The sequence below is a fragment of the Rosa chinensis genome, chromosome 6, assembly GCF_002994745.2.
Source record: "Rosa chinensis cultivar Old Blush chromosome 6, RchiOBHm-V2, whole genome shotgun sequence".
Classification (NCBI taxonomy): Eukaryota; Viridiplantae; Streptophyta; class Magnoliopsida; order Rosales; family Rosaceae; genus Rosa; species Rosa chinensis.
The window spans coordinates 15,199,385-15,219,113 of NC_037093.1; the positions used below are offsets into that span (position 1 = coordinate 15,199,385).

A 19,729-nucleotide genomic window follows, 5' to 3' on the forward strand; every position below is an offset into this window, starting at 1 on the left:
GGTGCCGTCCTCGAACACCCACGCAGACTCGTTATCCTCTCCCGCTACACCTCCCCCCCCCCCCCAGCGGAACCGCTGGCTGCGCTATTGCTTTCTAAGCGCTCTTCGTGCATGGTGTGGGCAGCGGCAGCCTCCCCCGCCCTAGAACTCTCTGGACGCGGTGCACGACCCATAACTACGTCCCACGGTATGGTCTGTAGCACCTCAAGCTCTAGTAGTTCTGACAGTGAAGTTCCTGCACGGGCAGACGGACGCAACGAGTCAATAAACTTTCTATCCGCCGCGCTGAACGACACTTCAGATCCGGAATCATCACTGCTCGAAATCTCTATGACGTCGGCCATCCCAAAACCCTAAAACCCAAATCAGTTAGCTCGCACAAGATCTAACCTATACCCATATCAGTTAGTACCCAAGAACATCAAGAACAGTTACCCAGAAAATACCAAAATAAGAACAAGCACTCAAACCCAGATTCGACCATCTAGCAAACCCCTAAAAGCCCCAACTCTGTCAAACACAGCAACCCATCCCCAAACCCACTCTCACACCCTCATAGCACGTCAGCGAACAACAGATACCCAAAACCCAGAAACTCGCCATGACAGACATTTAATGAAACAGGGATACAGATCAGAGTACCAACCTCAACGATGGAGTCTCTGGTATGAGTTTTAAGCACTTGTCTTTGAGGCCGGAGGTCGTCGGTTTTTCCACGTATGGTGACTCAACGATATCGCCTCGGTCTTCTTCTACGATCTCAGACGCAGAAAGCTTGAAGACGACAAGTATAGTTCAAAGTTTAGAGCAAAGTGTCAAATATCGCTAACTTCCCCCCCTTTTATGTCAACGTCAAACAGTCCTAGGCCGTCCACTGAAAAATGACATCATGTGTCAGCCGTACACGTGTCCCACGACTCCAATTACTCTAGGGATTAACCGAGGCGTCGCCTCGGTTACAAAATCCATCATTACTTAGCATTAATGGCGAGGTGACGGCTAGGCGGAGGAGACACGCCTCCGCACGCTAACCCTCTAGGGGTTCGCCACGTGTCAACCGCCATCAGATGAAGCATCTAATGGAAACTACCACTTTTGGGAAGAGGGCGCCAATCGTCGGCGGTATCCGCTGAGCGAAACCCCGCTAGCGGAACTTCCCAAGTGTCAAAACATGCTGAGCGAAACCCCGCTAACGTAACTTCTCACTTGTGACTTTCCAAGTGTCGAAGTCCGCTGAGCGAAACCCTGCTAGCGGAACTTCTCACTTGTCACTTTCCAAGTGTTGAAGTCCGTTGAGCGAAACTCCGCTAGCGGAACTTCTCACTTGTCACTTTCCAAGTGTCGAAGTCTGCTGAGCGAAACCCCACTAGCGGAACTTCTCACTTGTCACTTTTCAAGTGCCGAAGTCCGCTGAGCAAAACCCCGCCAGCAGAGCTTCTCACTTGTCATCTTCCTAGTGTCGAAGTGACCGCTGAACGAAACCCCGCCAGTGGACCTTCTCACTTGTCGCCTTCTGAGTGTCGCAGTCTCCTATGAGCGAATCCCCGCTAGCAGAACTTCCACTCGTCAACTTGCAAGAGGCAACCTCAGCTACACGCGACACTGCCGGCAGAGCCCCCTCCATCTTGCAAACCTCGTGCGTTGTTGAGCGCAACCCCGCTCAATAACTACCGCCAAACACGTCTACACGACGCTGTTTCCTGCTACATCCAGCGGGGGGTATCCGCCAGCGGCGAATCCCGAGGCTACGCCTCACTCTGACAACGGCCGCCACGCGGCGTTACAGTCAGATCGTCCCTACGGGACACGGGGACTTGTCAACAGTCTATGACGACCCTGATCAGGTACGTTGAACCCCGTCACTCGGGTACTAAGATTTGGCTCGCTACCTAACACCCTCTGCTCCGCGCAGCTTCCCCTCAACAAACAATTTGCCGACCATCCGGAGGTCCGTCTTGGCTAGGGAGTGGGGGACTCCCTGGCGGGCCTAGCAGGGGCCCACCCGAAAGGGTGTAAAGCGTTCACTCGGTAAATCCATGGTTAACAACGCACTGACGCTAATTATGTTGTTACAAGTCTAGCGGAAGTAGCGCTTCACACCGCCGATCAACTCCCCAACCAAGATTGCCCTCCTTGATTGGGAACTTAGGGGACTTGTACCTACATGTACCCGAACGAGCATAATTAGCTATAATGAGCCACGCTCATTGTACCGCTAGAGGTACCGACTCCCACCAAAGGGATGACCTGCGAAGGCACGGCCAGGCGGGCTATCACTCGAGCCCTGGATCGCCCCCAGATCACCGATGATGCGCCGCCATGCGCCGCATCAAGATAGCATCAGAAGCTCCAGACGCTGGGAATCGAAGCACATCAGTCCCACATCGGAAATAAGAAGAAGATCAACCTTCTCCTCACCTATAAAAGGTTCTCTCCTCTCTCCTCATTAATTACGCATTTACTACTCATTTATTGCTATGCTGCCCATACAGTAACTGACTTAGGCATCGGAGAAGTGAAGACCGCCCAACGCGGTCTCCCTCTGACGCCCTGTCTCTCGTGTTGCAGCAAGCGGAAGTCATCTAATCCTTGGAGTAGTGGTCCGCCCACCGGACCCGCTTTAAGCGAAGAGTCGGCTACCGCCGGATCTGAGCATTAACAGATAATAATATATGTTCAGCAAAGTTGTCCAGTCCTTTTGCCAATCGTTGATTTTAGCTTTTACCTCATTGTGTAGGCAATCAGTTTGATTTTGTACAGCTCGTGTCTTAGAGAGACCATGATCCTACCTCTGCAGTAGGATTAGGAAACCTACACGACTACTTTAAATACTCGATATAGCCAAAACCTCCAACACAAATTGTCCCAACTGGTGCAAGGTTAACAATTGACAGTGTGTTGCAGCTCTATCTCTGGAAGAATTGGTGCAGGAGAACATTATGATGGAGTTTAGCAACTAGATCAAAGGTTTTTCTATAAGCCTCGCTCTTGGTACAATCATGAATGCTGAAGTCTGGGGTTTATTCAATGGTCTTCTTATTCATGCTTAGTTAATCTGCAAAGAGCCTATTCTGTGACACTCGCCGGGACATCTCAGTGACTGATGTCTAGCTACAAGGAAGTTAATGAAACAGCAGATAACTTGCCAAGCTCTATCATCCTTAGCCATTGATTTGGAACTCTTGGCTAAAGAAGTCTTATGGATTTGTAAAGACTCTGGTTATGCAATATTGTAAATGCAATGCTAGTTTCTTTCGCACTTAGGTGCCAGACTGACAGGACCCGACCCAAGAATTACCCCGTAATCCTGGATACGAGCCTGCGGGGCCCACATTAAGCGAAATCCTACCGAAAAATCGGCAGAACCTCCCCTAAATATAGGCTACCCAAAAAGTTCACAAACCTGGACATGATTAAAACTTTAACTTCTACTCAACCCACAATACCATATTTGCATTCCAAGCATAGATTTTACATTCGGAAAGTTCAAATCCCAACACAACCTCCGAAAAAAAACATCAATCCGAACAAAAACATCCATCAAATTAAAAAGGGTTATCAGAGCAACACTAATAACTAAGCCCCACAGGCTCGTATCCAGGATTACGGGGTAATTCTTGGGTCAGGTCCTGTCACAGACTTCATTAAAGAAAAGAAAGGGAAATGCACCCTATGTAGTTGAATTTCAGATACTTTCCACATGAACTTTTTTTTTTTATATGGGAACTTATTCCTTTCCCTTCCAAATTTTAGTTGTATATCTGGGGAAAATGTTGATACTTGAGAATTCTAGAGATAGATTAAATTAATAAACAACGTAGAGATAGTATACTCTTACAGTCCAATGTGTCAAAAAGAAACTAAATCTGTGAACTTGATATATATACTACTATCAGTGCTATTTGACAACGTTCATAACACTACATTTAAACATTACTCGACCATATATATGCATCATAACATAAATCCACTCCATTCTTCAGCATTTAGTGGTCGTCAGTCCTATCAACTCTCATAATATGGTACTCAATCTCCTGGATTCAACAAAGCAAAGCATCAAGGACCGAGGAAATCATGCATTTTATAATTGATTCAACCAAACTGTAGCTATGATAGATGATGAAAAACAAACCTCTTCCGCTTCATCTTCTTCTAACCTCTCTCTCCATCTTCTTTAAAAACATATCGGGCTTCAAAAGCTAAAAGAACACATCTTTAGAAGGTCTTAGCCAATCACGTAGCTAGTAATAACTATTTGATGTACTGAGGCATTTATCCTACTTCCATGAAGTTTATTAGAGGTCCCTTTTATTATAGTTCAGAAATCAATCAAATCATAAGCATAATTATTCAGTTTGATAGCCATATTCTTTCTAAAATTCTAATACTCTAAACATCAAAACATAAGCATAAGCATCAAAACATAAGCATAAGAGTAAAAAGCCACATTTTTTTCTGGTAAGATTCAGCCCCAATTATTCAGTTTCAGTTATTCAATAATATGCTCAAATATCAGGGAAAGAAATACAATATTATTATTACCTCCATTGCAATAATCCATTGGGAGCAATTTGATCCATATATACCACAACGATCTCCTTGCAAGCATTGAAACATATAAAAATCCAATATTTTTCCTTTTGTTTACAAATTGTTTGTACCCACATTTGCATGTCCACTCAGACATAGCTAATGTGCATAGTTATTGAATGACTTCTAATTACAATGAGCCGCTCAACAAGTAATTTGGGCTGGTAGCCAGAAATGGTGGCCGATGAATAATTGGACACTTTGGTTGGTCCAAGTTGAGTCAGATAAAAGTTAGGCTTTTAGTTATCGGCTGGCCCGTAGTCATCAATTCGAAAAGAGAGTTATTATCTAAAAGCCCATCGGCCGATTGTTCAAGTCATTCTAGTCAGTTTCCAACAATTGTTCTCTTTGTTTTCTTTCAAACAATAGTTAATAATTTTCAGCCATTCCAAATTTCAGTTTCGTTGTTATTATCTTTTATTTGCTCCTTATTGTCTTTATGCTTTACTTGTTTGATCATGCTATTTACTGTTCGTAGTCGCATAGTAGCTATTAATCTTGAAGATTTCATTCTTTACGAGTTCACTTTTACTGTTATTTGTTATTATTTGGATCCAATTGACCTAAGCCCTGTGACCAGACAGTTCATATTTACTCATACTCTCACGACCACACCTAACTCACCTGACCTTCAGCCACCAAGACCTTAATCTAGAGGCATCGAACCACAGCCGAGAATAAGTTCCTTCCTCGGCTAACAATTGCTTGATAAGTCAGATCTACATCCACTACACCTACAATTGCATACTTCGTGTGCTGGCACGCTCCGCATTCTATTTATTGAGAAGGACATTTGTTCCTTGATCCCTCGACTATTTTAGCCGAGGTGATTTTCAAAGGCAACACAAATGTAAGTAACTGGGGACTTGACTTACAGGACTCAGAACACACATACGTTCTTCTGAGGTTTGAGTATCAACTAGTTCATACATAAGCAACACGATCCACAACCAGTTTCTAGATACACAATTATGTTCTCCAAAGTTTTCTTACACAGTTCCAATTGATACCTTCAAAGCCAACACATAAAAATGAATAAACAAAACAAAAAGACTTGACCCTTACTTCCATTTTCAGTAATCAAATTCCAAATGAACCCAAGCCAATATCTAATTAATTGAGCGAAACTTTTTGTCAATATCGAGTACCAGCTGTCCAATGTGTGAATATATAGTTCCAAATGATACCAAATCCTATCAACATGCAATGTATATTCGTTCTGTATGAACCATTTTGGCCCTTGAAATCAGGCATGATCGGGTTTTGCAACTGAAAGCTACTAAAATCACCTCCTTCTCATTGCCATAGAGTGGAGCACAATCAATATGCCGATATCCTGCCTATAATGAATTTTGATCTCTGAGAAGACTGAGTAAAAAAGGAAGAGAAATACCTTGATGGCGACGGCACCGACCAAGCCCGAGCTGGACTACCAGGTCCGTAAGCCCAAAGAAGCATCTTAGCTCCGATTTTCAAAGCAAGACAGAATTATGAAACTGTGGTAGAGCTGAGGGGAGGAGAGCGAAAGGAAGAAAAAAATGGGCGCATACTAAGGATCGCCTCTTATACCTAGGGGAATGGCATTGGGTAATTTTAAAAAAAAAATAAGGGGCAAAATCGCCTCAACAGATGAAGGCAGGTGTTCTTGTATAACATTCATAGCACTTTCAAATGAACCGGTTCTGCAGAAGGATCCTTCATGATATACTTAGATTTGACAGCCTGCTGCAATCGTTGCTCTGCATAGCTATAGTTATCAACTAGACCATTTCCATTAGCATCAGGCACCACAGTCTCTAGTATGAATTACTCTACTCACCATAAAATTAGCCACTGCAAAACCATGAGTTTCATAAAATGATCAGTATATGGAAAATACTAAATTTTACATTGTTAAAAAGAATGATCATCTACTCATTACAAATCAAGTTGCTAAGAACTTGTGGTTTTTTTTTGGGGGGTGTAGGGTGCCATTTTAACCAAAAATAGCTCAAAAGAGGGCTTTTTCTTATGAGACCATAATCAAGTACGAACATAATTTTAAGTCAAAGCTGCTAAGTACTCAATTACTAAACACAAAGTAGAAACCAATGAGCAAAACACTTTCCATTACTAAACACAACATCATCACTTTTCTGCTTCTATTCTGATGCTGTCAGGGTAGCTCACCTCATCAACCTGCAAAAATATAGCTGTCTATCATCAATCTTGTGCATTTCCATATATTTCTCCGTATGTAATAGCAACAATCAATTTGACTAAAGCAACTTAATGTTGTGCATTATGATCCCCACCACCAACAGTAACATCAAAACCCTTTATATCCCTTCGTATCAAAAAAAAAAAAACCTCTATTTCCTAATCTTTCTAGAGACAGCAATATCAGAGTTCACCGAAACAAATGCATATAACAAATTCCAAGCATCAACAGCCATTTACAGAACTTACATCTTGAGACATTTGAGTAACACCATCTGCCAAGCTTGGAGCCCGCTCTTCTTGGAGAACTCCACTGAATCCAAAGAGGCTCTACACTTCTGAAGCAGCAATTCCCTACAAACCTAAAGCAACCAGACGCACAATTCAAATATTCAATCAAAAACTCCTCCATACATGTAAACACAATCACAATCTTATTGAAAAACAAAAAACCACAGGCTTTCTGAGCTTCTCTGCAACCAGATTATACAACAAACACAGTAGACAGTTATGAGCAAATTAAAGAAAACCCCTCAAAACTATCAACCCTAATCAAACTTCAAAGCTGTTAACATCTATATAATTGTTTTCAACAATAGACCCATATCAATTTCTGTACTACATTCAAAGTCGGAAGTTGATCGATACCATAGAAAAAATAAAAAAATCCTACCCAAGGTGGTGTTCTTTGTTAAGCCTCCAATGAATATCTTTCTGCACAAAAAGAATGATGGAGCAAATTCAATGCAGGGGCATCTACTCTAAAACCAAAGAGAAAGACCCAAGCTCCACCTTACCTCAAAGACTTTGTGCCCAAGTAAAAGAGGATCAGATCAGTTGGTTTTGCTGAGATTGCTGCTATTGATTTGCACAATTACCTTGCTGATTAAGTGTTGATCACATTGCTGAATAAGTGCAGTTAGCTTTTATTTCTTTTTTGATTGAATGTAATCTTTGCTTTAATTCTTTTTCTTCCTTAAACGTTCGTATTTGATATGCTATTTAAGCCTAACTTTGTAATGTTTTCAGTATCTTATTTTTGAAGAATATAAACAGAAAACGTAGCAACTTTGCTGCTAAAGTGAGTGTTGAGTTCTTTGATTTCTGGTGTGGTGTTGCTAGTGTGTTCAGACCTGTGTCCATTTTGATTTCCTATCAATTTGCTATCAGAGCTCCCGTTGGAACGTGGTGGACTTCCATGGCTCATAACAGGCGTAATGGGGGAGGTTATCGGATGGAGGGTCGAGACCACAACGCTGACATGGAGGAGATCAAGAGAATGATCAATCAACTTGCTGCACGTGTCGCTTGCATCGAAACCCAAAGCCAAGACGGTGATGGTGGATCTTTCGACGGGGAGAGAGACGTGAACCCTTTCGGAAACGATGGGGGTAATAGTAAACGAAGCCTTGATATAAAGGTGGACATTCCTGAGTTTGAGGGAAGAATGCGACCTGATGACTTCATTGATTGGCTTAATACTATTGAGCGAGTCTTTGAATACAAAGATGTTTCAGATGAGAAGAGGGTGAAGATTGTGGCAATCAAGCTAGTCAAGCATGGATCTGCTTGGTGGGAGCAATTGCGAGTGCGAAGAGAACGTGTGGGTAAATCCAAGATCAAAACATGGGAGAAGATGAAGAAGGAGTTGAAGAAGAAGTTTCTACCTGAAAACTACCTACAAAGTAATTTTTTGAAGCTACACAACATTCGACAGGGGAATCGGTTTGTGGATGAGTAAACTGAGGAGTTTGATCTTCTTACCATGAGATGTGGTATGATTGAAGAGGAAGAGCAGATAGTAGCACGATATCTGGCAGGGCTGAGGCGTGAGATCCATGATGTTGTGGTGCTACAACCATTTTGGAGTTACAGTGATGTGTACCAATTGGCAATCCAAGTGGAGAAGTAACAGCGAGCACGTTACAAGCGGGGAGCAAGTGAAGATTATGAACACAAAAGAATAACTTCAGCAAGTGCTCCCAAAACCACACCTATTATTGATTCTAACAAACGTGAACCAATAAAGAACCAAGCTGAACATAAGACAGAAGCTCGGGAGGGCAACAAGGCCAAAAATGTGAAGTGCTTCAAGTGCTCAGGCCTAGGGCGCATTGCATCTGATTGTCCCAACCGAAGGATTGTGAGTTTGGTGGAGGAATTAGGTGAGAGCAGTAGCGTGAGGTTGGACGAACCACCCACCTATGATGACTATGGGGACCAAGATGCAGAAGAAATAACCTGGAGCGATCATGGGGACTCACTAGTTATTCGGCGGGCAATGAACACAAAAAAGGTTGATGATGATTCCGAGTGGCTCTGGCACAACATTTTCACACTAAGTGTACCGCGAATGGCAAGGTATGTAGTGTTATTATTGATAGTGGGAGTTGTGAAAATATTGTTACTCAACATATGGTGGATAAGTTAAATCCGATAACTGAGAGAAGGCCTAAATCTTACAAGTTGTCTTGGTTCAAGAAGGGAAATGATGTTGTTGTCAACCAGAGGTGTTTGGTGTGTTTTTCTATTGGCACTAAGTACCAAGACTCACAGTGGTGTGATGTAGCTCCCATGGATGCTTGTCATCTTTTGTTAGGGCGTCCATGGCAATATGATCGGAAGGCTGTACATGATGGGCACCTAAACACCTACTCCTTTATCAGGGATGGTAACAAAATTATTTTGGGACCATCTAGGTCAGAGCATAAGCCTAAATCAGATCAGGCAGAAGGTGGCAATCTTCTCACTAGGTGCAAATTTTTGAATGACGCAAGAGAGAGTGGTGTGGTCTATATGCTTATGGGAAGAGAAGCTGATGATACTGAACTTAATCACCCTGAAGTAGTAGCTTCATTATTGAGACAATTTGTTGATATTGTTCCAGAAGAGTTGCCTGGAGGATTACCCCCTTTGAGGGATATCCAACACCACATTGATTTTGTACCAGGAGCAAGCTTGCTAAACAAACCTCATTATCGAATGAGTCCTCAAGAATATGATGAGCTGAATAAGCAAGTGACGGAGTTGTTGGAGAAAGGAGTTATCCGGGAGAGTATGAGCCCGCGCAGTGCTGGCTTTACTTACACCCAAAAAAGATTGTACTTGGCGAATGTGTGTGGATAGTAGGGCTATAAACAAAATTACCGTGCGGTATAGATTCCCAATTCCACGCTTGGAAGACATGTTAGATCACTTGTCAGGTGCCAAAGTATTCTCAAAGATTGATCTGAGGAGTGGATACCACCAGATAAGAATGAGACCTGGGGATGAGTGGAAGACTGCATTTAAAACCTGAGATGGCTTGTTTGAATGGATGGTGATGCCATTTGGGCTTACCAACGCCCCTAGCACATTTATGCGTGTCATGAACCAGGTATTTCGTTCTTTCATTGGCAAGTTTGTGGTTGTGTATTTCGATGATATTCTGGTTTATAGCATTGATGTTAACCAACATATGGGACACTTGAGACAAGTCTTTGAAGTATTGAGGGAGCAGAAGCTTTATGCAAATTTCAAGAAGTGTGAGTTCTTAACAAACAAATTAATTTTTTTGGGTTTTATTATCTCCACTGATGGAGTACAAGTGGATCCAAAAAAAAATTGAAGCAATCTTGGAATGGCCTAATCCTCAATCTATTCATGATGTTCGAAGCTTTCATGGGTTGGCTTCCTTTTATCGAAGATTCATCAAGAATTTCAGTTCCATTGTGGCTCCAATGACAGATTGTTTAAAGGCCAGTGTGTTTAAGTGGACAGATGCAGCTAAAATGAGCTTTCAAGCAATTAAATTAGCCATGACAGAGGCTCCTGTGTTGGCTCTTCCAGACTACGAAAAGGTCTTTGAAGTTGATTGTGACGTTTCCAAGTTCGGGGTTGGAGCGGTTCTAAGTCAAGAAGGTAGGCCAATTACGTTCTATAGTGAAAAACTCAATGAAGCCAGACAGCGATACTCGACCTATGATGTTGAATTCTATGCTATCATGCAAGCTCTTCGGCAATGGAGGCAGTATCTTATTTATAAAGAATTTATTCTTTATTCTGATCATGAAGCACTCAAGTTTATCAATGGTCAACAAAACTTGAACAAGCGACATGCAAAGTGGGTTGAAGAGCTGCAAGAGTATGATTTTGTAATCAAACACAAGTCAGGGATTCAAAACAAAGTAGCTGATGCTTTGAGTAGGCGGCAAACTTTGCTATCTCTCATGAAGGTAAGAGTAGAAGGTTTTGAACAGTTGAGAGAGCTCTATGGAGTAGATGCTGATTTTTGTGATGTGTGGGGCAATTATACCAGCAAGGGACTACAACAGGATTTTCATGTCCAAGACGGTTATTTGTTTAAAGGGAGCAGATTGTGTATCCCTGAGAGTTCTTTGCGTTTCTGGATAATCGAAGAACAACATGGTGGTGGTTTAGGTGGGCATTTTGGAAGGGACAAGACTTTGGCATTAGTGAGTGAGAAGTTTTGTTGGCCAAAGTTACAAAAGGATGTGATGAAATATGTTCAGCGGTGTCAAACTTGTCATCTAGCCAAGAGCCGAAGTCAGAATACTAGGCTCTACACTCCTTTGCCTGAACCCCAAGCTCCATGGGTGGATGTCAGCATGGATTTCGTTGTAAGACTTCCAAGAACAAGAAATGGACATGATTCAATATTGGTGGTGGTTGACTGTTTTTTGAAGATGGCACACTTCGTGCCTTGCAAGAAAGCCATGGATGCAAGTCACATTGCAAATCTTTATTTTTGGGAGATTGTTAAGCTGCATGGAATCCCCTCTACTATAACTTCAAATAGAGATACAAAGTTTGTGAGTCACTTTTGGAGGACATTGTGGCGTAAGCTTGGAAGTAAGTTGCAATTCAGTAGTGCTCATCATCCTCAGACGGATGGCCAAACTGAAGTAGTTAATAGAACTTTGGGTAACTTACTAAGGTCTCTGGTGGGGAGTAACAAGGACAGTTGGTGTGAAGCTCTCCCTCAAGTTGAGTTTGCTTATAATAGATCCAAGCATAGGAGCATCGAGATGAGTCCTTTTGAGGCCGTATATGGGCACAATCCTAACAGCCCCATGGATATAATTCCACTACCAGTTGTTGATAGGTTCAGTGGAGATGCACAAGATATGGTACATCACATCAAGAAGCTTCACGAGACCGTACGGCTGAGATTGGAAGCAAGTAATTTAAAGTACAAAGAGCATGCTGATCAACATAGGTGCCAAGTTGAATTCAAAGTGGGTGACTTGGTATGGATAAATTTGAGGAAAGAAAGGTTCCCAAGAGTAAAAAATGGAAAACTACATGATCGAGGTGGAGGACCATACAAGGTACTGAAGAAGGCAGGATCAAATGCGTACGTGCTTGAACTACCTGCTGATATTGGTGTCTCTCCTACTTTCAATGTTTCTGATTTGCAAGCCTATCATGGGGAGAGTGATCTCATTGTGACTGACTCGAGGGCGAGTCCTTCTCAACCCGGAGAGTCAATTGATGGGAAATCAAAATGGACACAGGTCTGAACACACTAGCAACACCACACCAGAAATCAAAGAACTCAACACTCACTTTAGCAGCAAAGTTGCTACGTTTTCTGTTTATATTCTTCAAAAATAAGATGCTGAAAACATTACAAAGTTAGGCTTAAATAGCCTTTCAAATACGAACGTTTAAGGAAGAAAAAGAATTAAAGCAAAGATTACATTCAATCAAAAAAGAAATAAAAGCTAACTGCACTTATTCAGCAATGTGATCAACACTTAATCAGCAAGGTAATTGTGCAAATCAATAGCAGCAATCTCAGCAAAACCAACTGATATGCTCCTCTTTTACTTGGGCACAAAGTCTTTGAGGTAAGGTGGAGCTTGGGTCTTTCTCTTTGGTTTTAGAGTAGATGCCCCTGCATCAAAATTGGATCATTCGCAAAGCAAATGGTGACGCAGCAACCTTGTTGCAAAGCAAACACTATGAGCTGCAATAACCAATGGTAATGCCCTTAGGAACAAACTTAGGAACCCAGAGCATGAATCCCATGTTCATAAACCAGCAACCTTGGAATACAACTGAAATAGACAAAACAAGTGCTGCAGGAAGACTGGTTTGGCAACAAGTTGCTGCTAAAGTTGCCATGACAAAAGCAAACGCTATGAGCTGCAATAACCAATGGTAATGCCCTTCAAGACCAACATGGTCAGTGGAGTGGAAATGGAGAAGGATAAGCTCTTCGCAGAAAACAGAGGCCATAAGCAATCCAACGACCCCAGATAGGATTTGAAACGAATTAATAAACTCAGCTGAAAGCGTAAACCCTGGAAATATGGCAAGGTGGAGGAACATGGTTGCATGCTCCAAATTATGGAGCTTGAAGGAGAAGTTAAGAAAAGGGAAGTCTTAATAATTGCAAATACAGAGAAAGATCAGATGAAAATGAGTTCCAACACTACTACAAAAATTGAATCAGACGATGCCTCTCACACGACGCATCATACTTTTCCGTCGTCTGATTAATTTTTTTTTTTTTTGGACGTCATTTTTACAAAATCTGTCGTCTAATATGGACTTATGAATTTGTTTAGAAGGCGTTTAAGGACAAAACAGTTGTGTGACGCTTAAAAAATAGAGCGGCAAGTTTCCCACCATATAAGTGGTGCCAAACCCCATCTCAAACCCCAAATTCACCCCCCCCCCCCCCCAACATGTATTAATCATACGACGAAAAATAATAAAGCTGTGGTCTGATCAATATGTTTGGCTGAAGGAGGGAGATTTCCCACCACCATTTTTCACTACCTCCCTAAAGAGGGAAGTCAAATTGATTGGAGACATATACCAAATTTAAAATGGCTGCATTCAGACCACATGTTTATAAAATCCTGTTGTGTGAGTCCTTGTTCAAATCGATATTAGTCGGGCTTAAGAAAAAAGCAAAAGCTCCTCACTTTCTCTCTGTCTCTCTCTCTTAGTACCACAACCAAAGCACAAAGCTCCTCCCTCTCTCGACAGCGTTTTCCCAAAACCAAACCCTCGCTCTCCCAAATCCTCACTCCTTCCCTCAGCTTTCTAGGGTTTCAATTTTCAAATCCCCACCATCCTCCATCTGGATCCCCAAATTTCAAATCCTTAATTTTCAATTTTCAAATCCCCCAGATCTGGTTGAAGGTTTTGGTTTGGGCTTGGAGAAAAGAAGTGCAGTAATGCTTGGAGAGCCAACATAAACACGAAGGACATCCAAGACTTCTTCGAGCAGTCAACCAATGATGCTCTCTCCGGCGGTAGTCTCTTTCCGATCCATTACCACCTTTAGGGACTTGATTAGGGTTTCAGGTTTCGCTTCTTTCTCATTAATTGATCCAATTTCCGACGCGTTTGCTGCCTTACGATTGCGAGAAGCGAGTTTGCAAACTCAAAATCGGAAACAAAGCCTTTCAGATCACTATTTCGATATTTCTGATTTCGTTTCTAGTTTTAATTGGCTAGGGTCACCACCCAAATTCGCCTTCCTCTCTCTGTCAAAAAACCAAAACAAAAGATGGGACTGGGATAGCAGTGGCAAATTTCGTGGCTGGAAGAAGTGAAATATTCCGTGGTCCAAAATACCCATACAAGATCGTTCCAAGATTTTTCAAAATCTAGAAACACCTGCCCGAGGGTCACAATGACGACTCGAATTGCTTCGGGAGTCGGAGCGAACTTGCTCGGTCAACACTCCGCCTAGAGAAACTAGGGCGCCATTGCTAACTTCGGCAATCTCGACCCTGAGGTTCTCTTTCTCTTTCTCTTTCTATTTCTTGATTTGCATGACAATTAGAAATTTGAGCAACTAGGGTTTTGGCATCAAGTTCGTTCCACTTGGTTTTGTATACTGGTTGTTGATTTTCTTGTTCGGTTGGTTTTTCAGGTTAGTGAAGAATTGTTGTAGGAGCTGTTTGTTCAAACCAGTCCTGTTGGTATGTATCTGATTATAAGCTTTCTTTGTGTATTTAGTTTCTCTATATCCCATCTATTAATGAAAATAAAAGAAATTGAATTGATTAAGATATGTTAAAACTACTAATGGTACTCTATGCTTATTTTCGTGCAGTTAATATCTATGTTCCCAAAGATAGAATTACTAACCTTCATCAAGGACACGGATTCGTGAAGTTCCGAAGTGAAGATGATGTATTTTTGTGCAGTTAATATCTATGTTCCCAAAGATAGAATTACTAACCTTCATCAAGGACACGGATTCGTGAAGTTCCGAAGTGAAGATGATGTTGATTACATAGGTTTTCATTTTCTCAAGTTATTGAATAGCTCCCTGATTCCTATTATAGATGCTGTTTCTGATTATAAATTTGTTGTTTTGACTGCTATGCAGGCAATCAAGGTGCTTAATATGATCAAGTTTTACGGAAAGGCAATTCATGTAAATGAGGTATGTAATTCTGTTTTCCCTAGCTTCAGAATCTTCTAGTTGTCAAGATCACATGTTTCAGATTTTGATGGTTATGAAATTCTTTAAAAGCATAAGCACAATTTTTTGGGCAATTGTAAACTTATATAATATGAGTAGTGATTCTGATATATAACTTCTGGTCAAGGAAGAAAAAGACTTGCTCAGTTGACTGCTTCATCATTGAACTATAATGGTTTTATTCTTTAACAAAGAAGGCTAGCCTCCAGCACTAGCCCACCTCTAGCCCTTATCTTATACACTAGTCTATTCTTCACTGGCTAAGCAAGGTAAGTGTAGCTGGTCCCAATAAAAAAAAAGAAGTATTCAATTCCTAGCAGGCCCAAAATTAGAGACTGGAATTGGGTATTGGCTTTAGATTTGATTAATTTTCTCTGGTTAGGTATTTTGATTCACTTTGCCTGAGGTTGGCACCTACTTATTTAAGGTCTACAATCTCTATATATAATGAGGTTTTTTATTAAATGAATCTTGTCTCAATTATCATTTTCGTCTTCCTCCCCTCACCTTCTTTCTTTACAAAAATGTTACAAATGAGCACTTAATGATTGATGTTTAAGTTCTTTTTTCATTTTTCAAGTGCAAGTAACCCTTTTAACTAGTAGAAAAAGGATTAAGGCATAACAGTATGTCAACTTAATGTCATTGTCTATTCATCATGCATTTTCTACTACCCATTTCGCATGCAACAAGAGAACATGGGTCGAACTGATATCACTATTACCCATTTCATCTATAAATAAGTTGGTGTATTATCAAGTGAATGAAAAATAATATACGGACAATCTTCTCTAGCTTCATGTATTTTTCTGCTCTTGTAGATTAATGGAAACAATTCGGGTTTTGGATGATGAGTCTGGTTGCTTTGACGAATGATTATATTTGTATCAACTCTATGTTTTGGAAATATAAATTACTACCTCTAATATGATCCTCTAAGCACAGTTGCAACTTTTGGGCCACAACCTAAGAGGTTTAGTCTCTCAGTAATTGATTCTATAGCATGGTGGTATTGCCTTCTGTTTATAGGTTGTTGGTGACTTCCTAATAGATTAAAGTTTCAGGACTCTTGGGCATTCAATAATATATATTACTAGCTAGATTGCATTTTACTCCTTTCTCACTTGGTATATTTGTGCTCTTAGGTATGATCATGTTCTGTTTGTTTGGCTTGAAATAGCATATTATGTTTTGAACATATGGAGGCACAAATCTTACCTTAGAAGGAAGAACATAAAATAGCAGTTATCATCATTACTAGAACCTCTTTTGTTTGGTTGGCAGGTGGTAGTCAATGTTGGCTGCGGCACAGGAATTCTTTCTATCTTTTGTGCTCAAGCTGGTGCAAAATGTGTAAGCACTTTACTTGATCATTATCTTTTGCATTCAAGATATTCAACAAGTTTATGTCTTGTTATGTTCTCTATCCTATACTAAGAGATAACATTTCACCACCATAGTTTCCTCTTTCTTTTATCTGATACTTGATGATTATGATTGGTTCTATTTTATCTAAATATTATTTGTATATAGGCTTCTTAGAGAAAACAATTGGTGAAATTCCTGATCTATCACCAACGTTCAAAGCTGACTGAAATTTTGTTTACTGCAGTTTATAGGAAAGAAAGCTACCTATGCCTTGAACGAGGGTCTGTGAGTAATTGAAGATAGGTCATGTACAATGACTTATTGTATTCTTGTAAGTACTTTGCTTTCCCTTGCACCGACTTATTAATCTGACTTACACATGTATAAGCCAACCAATGGTACTGCTAACTTTTTTAGTTCTGCAGGATTTGATATTGATGAGGAGGTTGATGTTATAATTTCAGAGTGGATGGGATACATGCTTCTGTATGAGGTAGCTATAAAAAATTTTGTATATTATATTCTTAAAATGTTGGTTATTGGATTGTATAATTACAGCTAGTTTATAATTGTGCCTCTGAATATATACATGGGCATATATGGTTCGAAATTATTTTGTTGACATGCTTACTTTTCAACAGAGTGTGGTTGGGAGTGTCATTATAGCCACAGATCGCTGGCTAAAACCCAGAGGTCTTGTACTTCCTTCAAATGCAATGGTAATTTTCTGTCTCTTTGGTCTTTCAATTGTTGTGGCATGTACATCTTTAGTTATAAATACACGGTTGTTGCTTTAATGTCATTGAATTGACAATCATATCAACCTCATATGTCGTTAACTTGTGGATTATGAACTATAGTACGTATGCAGCTTCGTCAATATATTTTTGTACAACATTAGATGCTAAATGAATTTGGTTGTGTCATGCTGATTTTGTTGTTGACTGCTTGCAGTTGTACATAGCACCTATATATTCATGTTGCAGGTTTCATAGCTATGTATGCTATACTTGCCAGTCGCGATGTGGACTATTGTTTGATTCCAGATTCCCCCTTTCTTTCTTTCTTAAAAGGACGAGGTGGACTTTTTGAGTTCATTGAAAAACGACTCAGAAAATGAACATATGGTTATTGTGATTGTTGAGGGAGCAGGACATGATCTTCTTTTAGAGAGCTTGTAATCCATGAACCAGCAAGATGCTTTAAGAAACAAGCAACTTAAAGACATTGGGTTATGGATATCTCAGAGGATCAGGGTATTACATGCAATCCTACAGAGTTAGTGCTTGGAAACTTCCAAAGCTAGACTCCAATGAGGCCATGAGAGCAGCAAAGCTAGACACAAGTAAATTTCTGGATGTATTTTGCTAGGAGAGCACTATTAGATGTACTCCTTTTGGGGATAAAAGATTAACTTTGCACAATCCATTTTGGTGCATGATGTGAATTATAACAATTTCTTCTATATATATATATTGATCAGTTAATTTGGTCTTTTTTGATTCCACATCCAACAAACATAATGCATTCAATCATTCTATTAGGACAACAATAACCGCAAAAAAACTATCGTATGTGCACAATAGTCACAATGACCCAAAAATAAAAACTGTCGTCTGAATGTAAAATAGATAATGGATACTTTGAAAAACTGTCGTCTGAATGAAAATCACACAACGGGCATAAAATAAAGTGACCTCTGAATTGCCTTCACACAACAGTTTCTAAAGTCGTCCGTCCTTTGAATTGCCTTCACACAACAGTTTCTAAAGTCGCCCGTCGTCTGAAGAATAGTCACGCAACAACTAATGCTGTCGACAGGCTGCCGGCATGCTGCCGACATGCTGCCAAGCCCTTCACACGACGGTTCCCTAAAATTGATCTTCATTAGACGGCGCCTTGATAGACGACGCTTTGCCTCCATATCAGACGACGTTTTTAGCCATCGTCTGATTCAATTTTTGTAGTAGTGTATCTTTCATGGGACTCCACAATCCCCCACCCCCAACAAGGAAGCTACCTCTTCCTGTAAATCTATACCAACATTTTTACAGAACACAACTGAAGATTTATCAAAATTCACAAGTTGTCCTGATGCTCTGCATAAGTTTCAATCACATCCTGGATTTCATAACAAGCCTCAAGAGAAGCTTGAGCATATAACATACTATCATCAGCGAAAAGTAAGTGATTAACAAAAGGAGCTTCCTGACAAACCTCAATGCCTGGCAACAAACCAAGATGTTGTTTCTGTTGTAGAAGTGCCAAAAAGCCCTCTGCACCTATCAAAAATAAATAAGGTGATAGTGGATCACCCTGCCTCAATCCTCGGCTAGGTGTAACTAGTCCCCTAGGCTTTGTCCGAAGCAAGAAGGAAATTTTTACCGAGTTTACACACTGCATAACCAAATCAATCCAAACTCAAGTAAAACCAAATCTTTCCAAAACCCTCCCGAGAAACTCCCATTCCATTCGGTCATACGCTTTGCTTAAATCCAACTTTAGAGCCATGAAACCCTCTTGCCCTCCCCTCTTGTTGTGTACGAAGTGAGCAATCTCATTAGCCACTAGTATATTATCTGTAATTAGTCTACCAGGTGTAAATGCACTTTGAAATGGTGAGATAATCTCCGGCAACAAAACCTTGAGCCTGTTTGCAATGGCTTTCGAGCATATTTTGTAAATAACATTGCACAGTGCAATAGGCAGTAAATCCGACATCCTCACAGGATTATCGACTTTTGAAATTAAACAAATATGAGTATAATTCACTTGTTTTAACAAAATCCCAGTATGTAGAAAATCCTGTACGGCCTCTGTCACATCCTTCCCAATATCCTTCCAGTAATGTTGGAAAAAAAGTGGGGGCATCTGGTCCTGGTGATTTTGTAGGATATATTTGGAATAATGCACACCTAATTTCATCGTCCGAATACTGCTCACATAGTTGAGCATTCATTTCCGGTGTTACCCTAGGCTGTATAGCCTCCAAAGTCTGCGACATAGCTTCCATATCAATCGGAGACGCAGTGAACAAATCAGTAAAATACTTCGTGACAACCTTCTCTACACCATCATCATCATCACACCAAACTCCATGTTCATCAAATAATCCAT

At 40.7% G+C, this 19,729-nt stretch overlaps 1 protein-coding gene and 1 long non-coding RNA gene across 7 annotated transcripts in view; one reads left to right on the plus strand and one right to left on the minus strand.

Annotated features, from left to right (window-relative positions):
* Positions 1–19,729, plus strand: part of LOC112169292 (disease resistance protein RUN1) — an 88,423-nt gene that overhangs the window by 43,109 nt on the left and 25,585 nt on the right. The window lies entirely within an intron of this gene.
* Positions 3,901–4,599, minus strand: LOC112169304. Its single transcript, XR_002924614.2, has 3 exons — positions 4,543–4,599; positions 4,133–4,199; positions 3,901–4,034 (listed from the first exon to the last, which is right to left on the minus strand). It is a non-coding gene; the product is annotated as an uncharacterized LOC112169304 (long non-coding RNA).